The sequence below is a fragment of the Vulpes vulpes genome, chromosome 1, assembly GCF_048418805.1.
Source record: "Vulpes vulpes isolate BD-2025 chromosome 1, VulVul3, whole genome shotgun sequence".
Taxonomy (NCBI): domain Eukaryota; kingdom Metazoa; phylum Chordata; class Mammalia; order Carnivora; family Canidae; genus Vulpes; species Vulpes vulpes.
Genome location: NC_132780.1, coordinates 169,111,259 through 169,128,891, shown reverse-complemented (window position 1 = coordinate 169,128,891; position 17,633 = coordinate 169,111,259). Strand labels below are relative to the sequence as shown.

General features: G+C 35.8%; 2 long non-coding RNA genes across 3 annotated transcripts in view; one reads left to right on the top strand and one right to left on the bottom strand.

Moving 5' to 3' along the window:
* Positions 1–6,474, top strand: part of LOC140595357 (uncharacterized) — a 39,347-nt gene extending 32,873 nt beyond the window's left edge. For both annotated transcript variants that reach the window (XR_011996914.1, XR_011996911.1), the window contains 2 exons: positions 2,599–2,671; positions 3,592–6,474. This is a non-coding gene — a long non-coding RNA (uncharacterized lncRNA). The remainder of the gene's footprint in view (positions 1–2,598; positions 2,672–3,591) is intronic.
* The window catches only part of LOC112926378 (uncharacterized), a 231,547-nt gene that overhangs the window by 59,705 nt on the left and 154,209 nt on the right, over positions 1–17,633 (bottom strand). The window lies entirely within an intron of this gene.

The following is a 17,633-nucleotide window of genomic DNA, read 5'->3' as shown; positions in this document are numbered from 1 at the left end:
GTTTCCCAGAGTTAGGAGTCTTTATGTTCTGTCTCCCTTTCTGATATTTCCCACACATTTCTTCTCCCTTCCCTTATATTCCCTTTCACTATTATTTATATTCCCCAAATGAATGAGATGTTTGTCCTTCTCCGATTGACTTACCTCACTCAGCGTAATACCCTCCAGTTCCATTCTTTTGATGAATTGATCCCTTTATCATTATATAATGACTTTCTTTGTTTCTTGTTATAGGTTTTAAATGAAAGTCTTTTTTATTTTACATAAGTATGGCTACCCTGCTCCTTTGTGGTTTCCATTTGCATGGAATAGATTTTTTCATTCATTTACCTTGAGCCTGTGTGAGTCCTTGAAGCTGAAATGACTGTTATAGGCAGCATACACTTGGGTCATTTTTTTTTTTTTTAGTCCATTCATCTATACTTTGATTCCCTTCTTTATATTTTGTGTGTATTTACTATAGGTTTTTGTTTTGTGATTACCCTACAGCTCATTTGAAATGTCTTAAACTGATAACAATTTAACTTTGATGCATACAAAAACTTTTATTTCCCCTCCTCACATCTTATGCTCCTGATGTCACACTTTGCATCTTTTTATATTATGTATCCATTAACAAATAATTGTACCTATATTTGCCCTTAATATTTTGGTGCTTTATTTTTTATTATTATTATTATTTATTTTGGTGCTTTAACCTTTATACTAAAGTGGTTAACACTACTACTATATAACATTAGAGTAATCTGAATATATCTATATAATTGCCTTTGCCAGTGTTTAAAAAAATTATGTTTTTTCAAATTACTAGTTAGTGTCCTTTTGTTTCAACTTGAAGAACAGAACTTCCTTCAGAATTTCTTAGGCAGGGGTGCCTGGGTGGCTCAGTGGTTGAGAATCTGCTTTTGGCTCAGGTTGTGATCCTTGTGTCCTGGGGTTGAGTCCTGCATCAGGCTTCCACAGGAAGCCTGCTTCTCCCTCTGCCTATGTCTCTGCCTCTCTTTCTGTGTCTCTCATGAATAAATAAATAAAATCTTCAAAGAATAAAAGAATTCCTTAGGCAGGTCTAGTGGTGATGAACTCCCTTAGCCCTTGTTTGTTTGGAAAGTCTATCTCACCTTTATTTCTGAAGGACAATTTTGCTGGGTAAAGTACTCTTGGTTGGCAATTTCTTTCTTTTAACACTGAATATATCACCCTATTCTCTCCTGGCCTACGAGGGCTCAGCCGAGGAACCTGCTGATAGCATTATGAGGGTCCCCTTATATGAGATAATTTTGTTTTCTCTTGCTGTTTTAAAAATTCTCTCTTTTCTTTGATTTTAAATGGTTTTATTATAATATATTTTGGAAAAGATCATTTTATTTTGAAACTTTGGGGTGTCTTAATAACTTCATGAAGTTGGATGTCTAAATTTTTCTTCAGGTTTAAGAAGTTCTTAGCCAATTCTTCCAATAAGCTCTCTTTATCCTACTCTTCTTCTGGACTCCAGTGATGTGTAGGTTGGTTTTTTGTTTTGTTTTGTTTTTAACGGTGCCCTATAAAACCCGTAGGCTTTCTTCATTCCTTTTCATTCTTTTTTCTTCTTTGACTAGATAATTTCAAATGACTTGTTTTTGAGCTCCATGGTTCTTTCTTATGCTTTATTTAGTAGTCTACTTCTGAGGCTTTCTACTGAATACTTCAGTTCAGTAACTGTATTCTTCAGCTCCAAAATTTGTTTGATTCTGTTTTCTCTCTGTTGAATTTCTATTTTGTTCTTGTATTGTTTTCCTAATATCATTAAACTGTTTGTATTTTCTCTTATAGCTCTCTGAGGACCTTTAGAACAATTATTTTGAATTCTTTGTTGGGAAATTCCCATATCTCCACTTCTTTGGGGCCAGTTATTAGAGGTTTACTGTATTCCTTTGGTGGAGTCATTTTTACCTGGCTCTTCACAACAAGTGGAGTGGACTCATGTGGCTGGTGTCATCAAACACAAATACTCGTGGCGTAAAAGCTAGTGAAATCTTCAGGAGGCCTATGGCAGCTTTGCTGTTTTTTGTTTTTGTTTTTATTTTTTAGATTTTTTTATTTATTTGAGAGAGAGTGAGCAAGAGAGAGAGCAAAAGGGACAGGGGAGAGGAGATATAGATTCCCTGCTCACAGGATCACCACCTGAGCCAAAGGCAGATACTTAACCTACTGAGCCACCCAGTCACCCCAGCTAGTTTCTTTTTTTTTAAGCCTTTTTTTTTTCTATTTATTTATGGCCTACAGAGAGAGAGAGAGAGAGAGAGAGAGAGAGAGAGGCAGAGACACAGGCAGAGGGAGAAGCAGGCTCCATGCACTGGGAGCCCGACGTGAGATTCGATCCCGGGTCTCCAGGATCGTGCCCTGGGCCAAAGGCAGGCACCAAACCACTGCGCCACCCAGAGATCCCCCCCACAGCTAGTTTCTTAAGTGGGTTCCAGAGCTCTAGAGCTTTCCCAAAGCTAGTTTCACTCAGGGATAGGTTTTTAATTATTGATCTTTTTTGAAGGGGAGGTAGGCTGGAGTCTCCCACTCTGCTAGCTTGGTGACATCACTCTGAACTTGATCATTTCTTCTTCCCAGGAAGAAGAAAGTCGTCCCTGTAGAATCTGACATCTGGAAGGCTATATATCCTTGTCAGTGGCTGCAGAGTATGGTGAGTATCCCGAAAAATCTGTTTTTCTAAGGGGCACTTTCTAGGTTCTCATGGGTATAAAAATATCTTCCTTAAGCCCAGAACTACAATTCCCAGCTATTTCACCAACAATAGTTATCTCCATTCTAGCATAGCTTGAAGTCTGTAAGACTATTTGTCTTACAGCAAAACTTTATCAGCTTTTTGCCCTTTTTCCAGCTAGCCAATATCAAGGACATTTGCCTTCTGAGTTAAAATTAGTATGTTCTCATTCATTTGGGGAATATAAATAATAGTGAAAGGGAATATAAAGGAAGGGAAAAGAAATGTTGGGAAATATCAGGAAGGGAGACAGAACATAAAGACTCCTAACCCTGGGAAACGAACTAGGGGTGGTGGAAGGGGAGGAGGGCGGGGGGTGGGGGTGAATGGGTGGCGGGCACTGAGGTGGACACTTGACGGGATGAGCACTGGGTGTTTTTCTGTATGTTGGTTAATTGAACACCAATAAAAATTAATTTTAAAAAAATTAGTAGCAAGACATAAAGCTATTTTCAATTCTGGACACCATTCCAAAAACATAGGAATTGGGAATGATTGGGAATTTCTGAGTACTGTAGGTGTCATTGGACATCAACTACATAGGTTGGTACTTATTTCTGGTTGAAGTAGTAAGAAAGTACATACCAACTCCTCTTAAACTTGGCTTAGCAAGGGCCTGACTTCTATGTCCTATTATTTTGGATAGCAGTTCTTTTAAAAATGATTGGCTCTAAGGCACTCACTCAATAATGGTAACTAATGTCAGTTATCTGCAGGCTAACTTCAGTCACAGTATGCCATATTTTAGTACTAGATGTGTTTGAGCTACATGCAATTATTATACAATTCAGTCTTCCTAATAATCCTTTATTCATTTTTCCTGCTCTTTTAATGATAAGTGATGAAAACAGAGCTCCAAGCAATATATATGTCCTGAAGAACTCAGCTCTTTGGCTTCTGCCTTGGCTTACCATCTAACAATGCCTGTGACTCAGAAAATCTGCCACTAACACTGGTTTTCAGCTGCCTGTTTCTGTTGTGTGATCAAGACATTGGATGTGTACAGATCCCAAGGGCCTTTTTCTGTCCTAGACATTCTGATCTAATCATTATGAAAAATATCCAATGTAGTAAATGCCACTTTAATTATAAGCTTGCTCCAAATGGATTAGAATCAAAATAAGCATGCTTAAGACAAAAACGAGATCTGAAAGGCAAAATTAGTAATTGAGCTTCTGAGGCTGAAATCCATTTATATTTTATGATTAGTGATTTTCTTTTCTAATTCTTATTTTAATATTCTCATTTCCACCATAAACCTATACCACCATCCCACATGTTATATCTCAAGTAATTCGGTTCCCTTTTCATCTTTTATTTACCTTTCTGGGATCACTTTAGGTTTACTGACACTCTCCCCACTTCAGGGCACCTCAGGTTTTAAAGAAATTTTACTTTATTATTATTTTTTAAGATTTTATTTATTTATTCATGAGAGACACAGAGGGAGAGGCAGAGACATAGGCAGAGGGAGAAGCAGGCTCCTTGTAGGGAGCCTGATTTAGGATTCTATCCCAGACCCAGATCATGCCCTGAGTTGAAGGCAGATGCTCAACCGCTGAGCCACCCAGGTATCCCTATTTTATTTTGAGAGAGAGAGAGAGAGAGAGAGGAGAGAGAGAGGATGAGCGAAGGGGAGGGGAGGAGCCAAGAGAGAGAGGGGAGAGAGAGAATCTTAAGCAGGCTCCATGTCCAGCATGAAGCCCAACATGGGGCTCCATCTTAAAACCCTGAGATCATGACCTGAGCAGAAATCAAGAGTTGGCTACTTAACCAACTGAGCCACCCAGGCACTCCAAGAGCACTCTAGGTTTTAGATGCAGATGCTAAACATTGCAGAGAAGCCCTAATCGTAAAGGTTAGTAAGTAGTTATAAATAGTGGCTTTTCAGTCAGACTTATTTAAATTCTGACTCCAACACTTAGTAATAGTATAATTTGTACACAGTATTTACTTCTTTAAGCTTCCATTTTCTAAGTCATCAAATAGGAGGAAATCATAATTATTTCACAGGGTCCTTTTAAGAATAAATAAGCTAATGTAGGTAATGCCCTTGGCAAAAGGCCTGGGCAAATGCTTTAATGTCACTTGACAAATGCTACTTATTGATATGAAGAGAAGCATGCTCATCAGATTGATGTGTAAATCTGGAATCAGCAAGACTTGAATTCAAATCCAGATCTAGCTTCTGAGAATTGCAAGACCCTGGTCAAGTTGTTTAATTTCTCTTTGTTCTGTTGGCTCTTTTGCAAAAGGATAAAAACACCTGTCTCATAGGCAATATTTCTTGGTTCTATGTTGAGTCTTCTAAAAAATTAGTGTCAGGCTGTATTTATACATATAGAATAAAGTGACCCATACATCTTTCTCTAAAATACCCGGATAATGTGAAAGAAACATGACCATCACCTTGTAAAGGTTTCAAGTGGCAGTTACTCTTGTATCCCCGTGGCCATAGCTATCACTTTTTCAAATCATTCAGTAACAGACTTTTTACTTCAGGTGAGGTTCTCTATGATTAGAATAGGTAGAGTTATGAGCAAGTTTTCTCTGTTTTGTATTTATTCTACAGATGCAGATTACAATAGAAAGGCAACCAGTGTAGCTGAGTCTAGGTTGAGGCTGATAACAGATTCCAGAAACCACAATGGCCTATTGTTGATAATGCTGAAGAACCAAAAACTTCAGATGTCCCAAAAATAGGATTCCTTTTTCTAAGCAGAGATAAAAATACTACTTAGAAACCAGCTACATTTTAACAGGCTACATAGGAGACAGCAAGTAAGCTATTTATTTTACCATTAGCAAAGGGATTTGTATTACTGTCTCTGACTATTTGCTGTTGCTCTCTGTGAGGTAACTTTTCTGCCTCCATTAACATCAGGTTTAATTTAGCTTGATTTAGCCAATGAAATGTGAGCAGTATGCCACTTTCAAACAGAAGCTTTAAGAGCCACTGGTAATTCTTTGCTCTTAAGAATTCCTCCAAAGATTCCTAATGATTCCCTTATGTGGGCCAGAAGTACATGACGGTCACTGGACTTAACTGGCTTCTTCTAGGCAATACTGCAAAGATGAGCAGGGTATGTCTAGCATTTCACTTTAAAATGTAGAAACACACTATTTTCAAGTTTGGTTTTCGGTGAATACAAATGTATGCACATATGTTTCTGTACACATACATACACTTGACATACATTTATTTTTTCTAGACTTAAATTAATTCCCCTACCTTTTGTTATCTTCTGTGAGATAATTTAACTTCTTAATGCAGTTGGAAAATGTGGTACAAATGATACTGTAGTAAATGAAAGAACTTCATCAACTTCTAATTAGAAATTGAATCACTATGTGGATAGCATAGTAAAATAGCCTGCTTTTAGTAATCTACAACAGAAATTGGTTCATGGAAGATTTTACCGAAAGGGTAAGATTTAAAAGCTCTAATTAAATTTATTTTAAGATATATCTGCACAACTGCTGGACCAGTACTATCCAATAGAACTTTCCATAATGACAGAAGATGCTGTATTTGTTTGGCACCTGGGTGACTCAGTCAGTTAAGTGTCTGCCTTCAGCTCAGGTCGTGATCTCAGGGTTTGGAGACCACCCCCACATGGGGCTCTCTGCTCTGTGGAGAGTATGCTTCTCCCTCTCCCTCTGCCACTCCCTCTGCTTATTCTCTGTCAAATAAGTAAATAAATAAAATCTTTAAAAAAAAAGAACGCTGTAATTGTGCTGTCCAATATGGTATCCACTAGCCACATGTGGCTGTTGAGGACTTGAAATGTGTTAGTACAACTGAGGAGTTGAAATTTAATTAATTTAATTTATATTTAAATTTAAATAATCACATACAGTTAATAGCTACTGAATTAGATGATGCACCTTAGACCTTCGATTGGAAGAGTATCTTTTCCTAAATATTGAAGTCCTCTTTCGTGTTACTATATTTGGCATTAAGAAACTTATGTGTTATGTATATATATGTATATGTACATACTGGTATCTTTTTAGTTATCTTCTTATGCAAGTAAAATACACACTCTCACCCTTTTATAGTCAGGCAGCCATATCATTGTAGATCCAAGAACATATTGCCTGTTCTGGTTCAGACTTATATGAGTACCCTCAAACAAAGATCAAATTAGCTTTATGGAGCCAATCTTAACAATAAAGCTTTTCCCACTAGTACCAATAGGCAAGCAGATAGTCTCACATCTTAGAATAATAGGTCAAAGACATTCTTATTTTGCCCATTCATTGATCTAGGAAGAAAAACTCCCAAACTATCATGACAATTTCTAATATTATACTTCCCAATCTCTATACTTTAGCTTTTCATTTTTATACTAGAAATTAGATTCCCAATTTCTTCAAGCAACCAGATTTGAGTTACCCTAGTCACTGAATTGAACTAAACTATAGTTTCATCTTACAATTAAATAAGAGGTCTCTGTCCCAATTTTCAAAGGAGCCACCTCACTGCAAAGGTATAATATTCTGGGGTCTACTATAATTGTTAAGACCATGGGATTTAGAAAATAGTAATTCTTGGTTGTGAGGATATAATTAGTTGTGAAGGCTGGAGGCACATGTATTATTAGAGACATTTGGACACTGACTTTTTTTTACTTTCTGTGGCTTTGCCTGCCTGGTACACTATCCTAAGGGTTAGAGGCAGAGAAATCCTTGCCAAGACAGGCCATGTTGGTCACTGCTCTGGAGAGTTTCTTTATCCTTGGCTAATTAACTAAGACATTTAATCTATTCTTAATGAGGGTGTGGTGTTTGTTCTTTTCCTCTTAATTATAAAGCACCAGAAAGACCTAGCTGTACTTCTTAGTGACACTGTGAGAATTAATTCATCTATAGGACTTAGAATAGTAACTAATATCAAGCTCCCAATAATCGATTATTGATGTTGTTTTGTCTTTAATGAGTTCTAAAATTAAATGTAATTTTATTCAAAGAATAACAACAATAACAACTAAACTTCTAAGAAGCAAAAGATCTTTTGGAATAAAGTAAAAGACTATGCAATAGAAAGAGAAGAAGCTACACTAAACATATTGACACCAGCAGTGTCCCCAAATGCAAGGCTTTATAGTTTTCTATTAAAAAACAAAATATGATGAAATGACTCAGTTAATCAGGGTCCCTTCTACGGACAAGCTAGGCATGACTGGCCTTGACTTTTATCTATCTGAGAAAAGGAAATTAATGAAAGAATAGAAAGAAGAAAAGTTGAGATCCTGAGGTTTTCATATTGTTTGCAGTTGCTCATGTGGCAGACCTTAGAATTTCTCCCAGATTTTGTCTTGAGTTGCCCTCAGCCCAACTAGGGTATATTCATAAACCTCTAAGGTACTTGCCTCCATGAACTGCAGGTCTCACAAGAAGATTCCAGCATGGTCTCAGGAATCCCTCTCTGAAGACCAGAGGCAGAGGAGGGTGCTAGTCATCAAGTCCTCTTACAAAAGAGAAGTCCTGCCACTCTGGTGGCACCAGAGTGGCATGACTCAAATACACAGGATGACACATCTGAGTCAGATTTTCTTAACTTGGAAACTACGGTGGACATTACTGAAAATGTATTCACTCTTTCAAACACTAACCTGAGAAAGGTATTCAAAGTGGCTGACCAGAATCAGGACCTGACTTAGGCAATGAAGAATTCAAGTTTATGACAAGAAACTGAAATACAGGAGCAGAGATTTTGCATTGTTTAATGTAAACTGCCTATCAATCTTATATTGCTTATATCTGACATAAAGTACAAATCAAGATTATTTACTTATCAGAGTATTTGGCTGGTTGAGTTGGTAGAACATCCAGCTCTTCACCCCCAGAGTTGTGAGTTTGAGCACCATGTTGAGTGTAGACTTGACTTAAAAAAAAAGATTATTTCTGATGTGCCTGGGTAGCTCAGTCAAGTTAAGCATCTGTCTCTTGATTTCAGCTCAGGTCATTATCTAGAGGTCATGAGATTCAGCCCCATGTCCAGTTCCCTGCTCAGCAGGCAGTCAGTCTGCTTGAGATTCTCTCCCTTGCCCTCTGCCCTCCCCCAGCTTCCTCCCTCTCTCTCTCAAATAAATACATTTTTTAAACATTTAAAAAATAAGAAAAAATTTAAAAGATTATTTCTCAACATATAAATGAAGCAGAAATCAGAATGTGGATTTATCAGGTGTAGGTTACGTATTTGTTGTATCTTTATTCTCGGCGGGGGGTGGGGGGGTATGTAAGATACATACTGTGTAGCTAAAGCATCAACTTGATTGCTTAATGATGGTTAACATTTAAGAGTTTGCTCCAGGGGAAATAAAGTGGAAATTTAAATAGTGTTTTAACTTGCCATTACTGCAGGATTTCACTGTCTATTTCCAAATGATGACACAAGTGAAAAGATGATGGGGAACCTGCTTGAACTATATTATATTCAGTCAAATCCCCTTCCCTTCATTGATTTGACAGATACATGCTGCTTTAACTGCAGAGATGGCTTTATTGTTAAGCTGTTAGTCTTTACATTTTTCCTATTTAGCAAATATTCCTGTAATTCTTGGATGCAAAATGTCTACATGTGCATAGAAACACAAAGATATATTTACCAAGCAGGACAGTAATTTATTCCAAGTTACAGACTCACCCCTTCTAAGAAAACACTGATAATGTACACGCTTGTCCCCTTGCCAGATGACATACTGGTCCAGCCCTCTATTTGTGAACCCCAGCAAAGGGTCTACAATCCTGTGAGATGATTCTAATTATGTTTTAGGGCATATTCAACTGCTAGAAATAAACAAAAATAAGAGCTCACCCATAATAACAATAGTAATCATCAGAGCAGCCATTTAAATTAACGCTTTTAATCAAGCAACCAAAACATCATAATGCAAAAGTATAATAGAATTTAAATTTAAATCAACATTCTACCCCATAAAAAACAAGGGAGTGGGAGTGAAATTGACAAAGATACTTTTACTTTACCCATGTAAACATCAGACTGTTTTTCTCCCTAGGCTTGCTTTTCTTTCTTTGGCATGACAGTTCTGATTCTTCAGCCTCCCCATGAAGAAGAGAAAAATTCCCTTGAAGCTGAACTAAATTCATCAGCAAATGAAATTACATTCATTTGATAAAATGCTAAATGGAAAAAGGCAGGTTTATTTTAAGCCGTCAACAGGCTGTTGTAGTTAATCATGCACAGTGCAGAAGACAGGAGTTTGGTTGCTAAGAAAATGGTTGGCCTGTTTCCACGAGATCCATGTGATGCAAAATGCATCTGCTCGTTTTAACAGTGAAATAGAAAAAAATAAAATAAACACTTCAGGGTATATTTGGTGAGTCACTGTGGAACACAAGGCCAAAATAACTTATGTGTTGTCAGTTTATTTTATACAACCTTATTATGACGTTAGCCTTTTCTTGTAATTCAAAAAAATTCAGTTTAATAGCAATATTTTTTTAGAAAATTGATAAATATTTATTGTAGAGAAATTAGAAAATATAAAATCTGATATATCATACATAAATACAAATACAAATACAAATATAATGCCTGGTGAATGCATGGTGGGAGCTCAATATATATTTGCTAAATGAATATATATTTTATTTACTAATATGAGATCATACTGTATATACTTTTACAATTTGCTTTTTGTTCATTAAAATATTTATTGTAAATATTTTTATGTTATTAAATATATATATATATATTTTTTTAGTAAGTGAGAGAGAGAAGGAGAATACTAGTAGGGGGGAGGGAGGGAAAGAGAGAGAGAATCTTAAGTAGGCTTCCCACTGAGTATGGAGCACAATGTGGGGGCTTGATTTCATGACCCTGAAATCAAGACCTGAGCCAGTATCAAGAGTGGGATGCTTAACCAACTGAACCACTCAGGTGCCCCTATGTTATTAAGACCTTTGCTACTTAGATACTACTTGCTGTCAGCATGCAGGCATAATAATGTGAGAGAGAATAGCCAAAGACAGCAAAGACATTCTTAGCATTTCCCTGCACATGACAATGGTCCTCAGAGTGAAGTAACCATGGACATCAATGTCCATAGCATCTTCAAGGTAGCTACTATGGACAAAGAGGACAGGCCAAAAGAACAACATTCAACCACAATGTGTAAAAATATACTGGTTAAGAAAGCTATTGATTCCTTGGTCTAGAAAGCTGAAAAGTTCAAAGGAGAAAAATGAGAAGCAGAGAAACATAATTGATATCTTCTGAGGACTCACTTAAATCCACTGACTTCACTAAGGACAAAATGGGAAACAGGAAAATTGAAGGCAAAAAACAATAATAGAAGGAAAATAGAAGATTCTTGAAGGTTCAGTAAAATCATCAACTGGCTGAACAAGAACTAGCCTGATGTGAAAAAAGAATGAATGTATCAGCAGGAATACTGGAGAATTCCAATGCTGTGCAAGTTATCATCACAGGCTGTACCAGGAAGCTGAGGACAAGCTCTCTCAGGAACAGAACTCCTCTGTCAAAATATGCTTCATCTGAACCTACCATCAAAGAGAGTGACTGTGCTGACCAGAAAGAAAGCATGTTGTACAGATTTGTTGCAAAATTTAAATATGTGGCAAGTCAGTTCAGTGGCAATTTAAAACACTATAGTTAAATACAATACAGAACTACAACAAAAAATCCTGAAATTTTTATGGAACCACAAAAGACCTTGAAATAGCCAAACCTTGAGAAAGCACATAGCTGGAACTATCCTACTCCCTGATTTCAAACTATACTACAAACTATAATAATTGAAACAGTATGGTACTGGCACAAAAAAAGACACATAAATCAAGAGAACAGGATGGAGAGCTCAGAAATAAAATCTTCCTTATCTACAACAAGGGAGGCAAGAAGATACAATGGGGAAAAGAGACTTCAATAAATGGTGTTGGGAAAACTCGATTGTTACATGCAAAAGAATGAAATTAAGCTGCTTTCTTATACTACATACAAAAATAAACCCAAAAAGATTAAAGACCTAATATAAAGACCTGAAAACAAAGAACTGCTAGAAGAAAACATAAGCAGTATGTATTTTGACATTGGTCTTAGCAATATTTTTTTGGATAGGTCTCCTCAGGCAAGGACAACAAAAGTAAAAATAAACAAGTGAGACAACATTAAAGCAAAAAGCTTTTGCAAAACAAAGGAAATAATCACAAAACAGAAAGCAGAAGGGAGAAGATATTTGCAAATTATACACGTGATAAGAGGTTAACATCCAAGATAGACTATATATATATATATAACTCATACAAAAAAAAGACAAATAAAAAGTGGGCAGAAGACCTGAATAGACATTTTCCCAAAGAAGACATGCAGATGGCCAACAGGCACATGAAAAGATGCTCCACATTACTAACCACAAGGGAAATACGATTCAAAAGCATAATGAGATATGACCTCACACTAGTCAGAATGGCTATTATCATAAAGGAGAAGAAATAACAAGTGTTGGTGAGGATATGAAGAAAAAGGAAGCCTCGTGAACTGTTGGTGGAAGTATATATTGGTACAGACAGTATGGAAAACAGTATGGAGTTTCATCCAAAAATTAAAAATAGAACTACCATGTTTCAGTAATTCTACTTCTGTGTACTTATCTGAAGAAAATGAAAACACTAATTCAAAGAGATATATGCATCCTTATGTTTACTGATGCATTATTTACAGTAAACAAGATACAGAAACAACCTAAATGTTCCTTGATAGATGAATAAGGAAGATGTGGTATAATATACATAACAATGGAATATTACTAAGCCACAAAAAATCAAAATCTTTTTTGACAACATCGATAGCCCTAGAGAGTATTATGCTAGGTGAATAAGTCAGAGAAAGACAAATATTACATGATTTCACTTATATGTGGAATCTAAAAAGCAAAAAAAAAAACAGAAACAGACTCATAAGTACAGAGAACAAACTGATGGTTGCCAGAAAGAAGGTGGGGGGGGGGGGGAGGTTTGAAACAGGTGAAGGGGATTAAGCAGCAGTCTTCCAGTTGTAAGTAAGATAAAAGAATATAACATACAGCATAGAGACTATAGGCTATAATATTGAAACAACTTATGAAGTTTTTAAAATCTATCTTTAATGAACCCCATTTTTTCATTTTACTATATTTGATACACAAAGTACATTAATCTCAGGTATACAATTTAGTTATTTGACAAGTTTATACATTATGCTATATCCACCACAATGGTAGTTACCATCTGTCCCATGTAACAACTTCGTGTGACAGATCGTGACTAGACTTACTGTGGTGTCCACTTTGTAATGCATATAAATATCAAATCACTATGTATGAAGCTGAAACTAACAATATTGTATGTCAATTATTCTTCAATAAGTTATTTTAAATAAATCTAAAAAAAATAAAATATTGTATATGAACTGTGAATTCAGTAGAAATACATAGACCTAGACATATAAAATAGCTCAAACAAAATAAAAGTTCATTCCTTACTCATTTAATTGTCTAAAGAGGGGTTCCTGGTTGGTGGATGGTTCTCCACATTCCACACTCAGAGACCTAGGCTCATTTTGTCTCTTTTCCACCAACGCTTCATCTGCCTTCAATTGATGGGGGAAAAAATGAGAGCATAGAGGGAGCACACCTGCTTCTTTAAAGTCTAGTCTCAAGAGGGTATTCATCACTAGAACTCAGTCATGTGATCCAACTGTAGGGAGGCAGGCATATGTAGTCCACTTGTGTGTCTAAGATGAGAAACTGTATTGGTGGAGAGGAGGTAAGAGCTAGCATACTTTGCAGTTGTTTAAATTGGGTCATATTTTGAATCCTTGAGTGAGTTCTCATCACACTCTAGTAGTGTTGTAAATGAGTGAAAAATAAAATTCATGTCTCAATGAATGAAGGTTGACTTTAAATGGTGACATTAAAACATGTAGAATTTCTGGGTCAAATGATATACAAAATTCTAAAGTTTTTCATTAAATATCATCAAAATGACCTTGAGAAATTGTTCAATTTATACTCTCACCTCCACCCTATAACCTACGGCATTGCCACCACTGCACACAGTATTAACATTTTAAGGCTTTTTAATATGAAAAGATTCAAACAATAGAGAAAAGATGAGTGAGCAATGTAAAAAAGTCCCCCGAGGTAATCACCACTAATCTTTTGTTGACTTTTTTCATACAACTCTCTAAACAGGTATATTCCACAGAAAAAGCTTGTATTATACTTCCTTTTTAAAAAATTGTGAACATCCCTCTTCTCTTGTTCTATGTTCTCTTTTCCTTTTTTCCGTATATCTTTAGCTCTTCCCTTCTTTTTCTTCTCCTTTTCTCCCTTCTTCCCTCCTTTCCAGGTTCTCATGCTATACTAATAGGTATAACTGAATTACTTTACTCAGGCCTGACTTGAGGAAGAACTATAGCATGGTAACTGAAAACATGGACCTTAGAGCCACACAGCCTGGATCTGAATTCCACCTTGTCCGTACTTGCTGGTATGACCCCTCTGTGTCTCAGTTTCCTTACCTGTAAAATGGGGTAATAACAGTACTCACCTCATTAAATACTATTAATTTCTGTGTGGATTAAATGAGTTAATCTCATGTAATGTGTCTCAGAACAGCACCTGGCACATAGCAAGTGCCAAATGTGTTATTAATCTAGCATATGTTATGAATATTTTCTCCTGCCTATTGTTTGTCTTTTGGCATTATTTATGGTACTGTTTTCCATACAGACTTTGAAATGTTTTTATGCAGTAAAATATATCTAGTCTTCCCTATTTATAGCTTTTGTATTTCAAAATGTGTCATTTGAAGGCTATCTACTTATTTTCTTTTATGTCATCCATGTCACATATATGTTTTCCTAATTTATCCTTTCTTTCGAGAGTGGAGTTTTTGATAACTGTTCTGCTGAAGTCAAAGTTGTCATTCTTTTTCTTTAATTTCAAATTTTCTGCATTGGTTTTGCTTAGATAAGCCTTTCCCATCTATTTACGGTTTATTTATAGAGAATTGATACAGGTAGAGAGATAATTTTTCTCTAAATTGTTTGCTAGCTATCACAACACCATTTATTTTTCTATGCTCTAATTAAAGAGATCCATTGAGGATTGACACATCCCACATTGGAGTTTGATTTGAATGAAACCACACCCCTTTCTTTTGTTATAGAGCCAGTTAAGAAAAAGAGGTCTGTGTGCAAGTCAACTCCTTTTTATTTTTTTTTTTTAAGATTTCATTTTTTCATTTATTCATGAGAGACACAGAGAGGCAAAGATATAGGCAGAGGGAGAAGCAGGCTCCCCACAGGGAGCCTGATGTGGGACTCAATCCTAGGATCCTGGGATCATGACCTGAGCCAAAGGCAGATGCTCAACCACTGAGATACCTAGGTGCCCTACAGCCAACTCTTAATTCCCATCATATATATATGCAGTTTAAGAGATCAAATAAAAAAACAGACTGAAAAAAAAAAACACCCACAAACTATCAGCCTGGGCTCCTCACACTACTTTTGCTCAGACTTCTGCTCAGAAATGTCAGCTGACCTTAACTTTACGTAAGTCAGCTTGGAAGAACAATTTTTTTTAAAGGTATAAACGTTTTATAAAGCTAACTGCAAGTGACTTGAAATTTCTACTATCTAGTTATCTATGCATTAGGCTCTTTAATGATTAGAAGTAAAAGAAACCTGAAGAGTAGATTTGAAAAAAAAAAATGAAATCCACATGTTATTTCTCTGAATCAGGTGCTCCAATATGATTTTATAGAATAAGAATCAGAAGACAAAAGGAATTAAAGGAAGTTTGGTAGAGGTGAGTTATCTGGAGTAGACAAAGATTTTTGAGTCAGGAATTTAGAATCAGTCAATTAACAACTCACAAAACTTTTTCTTTTCTTTTCTTTTTTTTTTAAAAAACAAACATTTTTCTTATCCTGGAGGGCTTAAGCCTGAGCATTCTATAAATGAGGAGCTTAAAGAATCTCAGATGCCATCATTTTTTTTTTAATCCAAAAAATCTTGTAAACAGAGTTATGGACCTTGTACTTTAATACCTAGTTCTTAAAAAGATAATTATGGCACAGTGATGGTCTATGCCAATGTGCCTCAGATTATCTGGTAAAGAACCTAGTTTTTTTTTCCCAGTCTGCATTTTTGAAAATATGATAAAAAAATGAATTACTAGAAAAATGAAATGAAAATGAAAACAAATACATATAAAAATAGAAGCCAATTTTTTTATTATTAGGCTTAACAGCTATAAAATTACTATGTCAAATTGCCATAAAAGTTTCTAAAGCTAACTTTAATTTCTGTGCTTACTTCACTGCAGACTGGTAACAAATTAGTAGATTTGTATGGGTCCATGTATCATTGTCCTATTCCCACTTCTGGCCCCTAAACTAGTACATTTTTTTAAAACCAAAGGTTCCTACATCAGAGAAGATCAATATACAACATTGAACTGTTGTGTATGAAACTACAGCAAATGTTAGGACCTCTTCATTTCTCTTATCTGGTTAAAGTTCCCAAAACATGTCCTTTGGCCTAATATTTAGCTTTAAACTGATAAGTCATAATACATTACAGAATCTCTGATTCTGTAAGTAATGTTCAAATACTAAAAGTGCTGGTTGTATAGTACATTTGCTGTCCAAATATAATTTATTCAGTGTTTATTTTCCATACTTAAGGATTTTTTTTAGATCAATGCCTATGAATTAGTGCCACATGGAAGGATGCTCCCCAAAACACAGTTTCACATTCTGGTTTTACTCCAAATAAGGATTCTCCAGAATCCATGATCCCTACACTGGAAACTCTTGGCTTTTCTTTCAGGCACTGGCTCTGCCTTTCTTTTCAACATTGAAAGGACCCCATGCATCCAAATAGTTACTTTCATGGAGATTTTATGGATTTCCTTTCCTGTACTTCTACAACTCCTCTTAATGCTTCTAGCAGCCTGTGTTTTGCTTGTGACATATAACATTCAGTGTGGTTAGACTGGGAGAGGGTACGAGTAACCCCAAGGATGGTGTTGGACCTTAGGGAAATCCATTTCATGGCTCTCTGAAAAATGTGAATTTAATCTCCCAGAGTAAAAACCAACCAACAAACAAAAAACCGACATAAGTTTGTATGCAGTTTACTTAGTGGTATGACAGCTCCATTTACAGTTTATATCAGTAATTTCCTTTAGCTGCTTCATGCAACAAAATATTGGTCTTTAGAATACCTTTTAATCTTTCAAGATCTGAGAAAAACATTAAACCATTTATTCACCTTCCACAGTATAGTTCTTTTAGCCACCTTTGATCAGAATGTGTTCAGAAAAAGCCAGTTTGTGGTGAATAGAGTGGGCACAAGGAATAAGCAAAATTTTAGTGTCAATTTCCCGGTGAAATGTTATTGCATACTGTTAATTTTATCACAATCTTAGCTTGTTGACCTTACCGACAACTCTATCTTAGCATTAACACAGTGGCTGACCTCTTTTTTGTTGTTGTTGTTAATTGCCATCTTCTTTCACTCCTTAAATTTATTATATTTTCATTTTAAGAAAGAAAAGTCTGCCAATGTAAAAATTCACATTTACCAAACCGACATTGCTCTGCAAGTATTTATTTATATACCAATCAAAAAACTATTCATGGTTATACATATTAACAATTATAAATGAGGATAATTTATGAAAAGGGATAGTTTCTAGCTCTATTCTAGGTAAGTTTTAATCATTCCCCAGAAAGATGAAGTCCACTAATAGTCTTAAGAGTCTCTCTGAATCTGCTTCAGATAGAGAAAAGGCTATCCCAGTTTGAAAAATAGGACCGAATATCCAGAAACCATGCA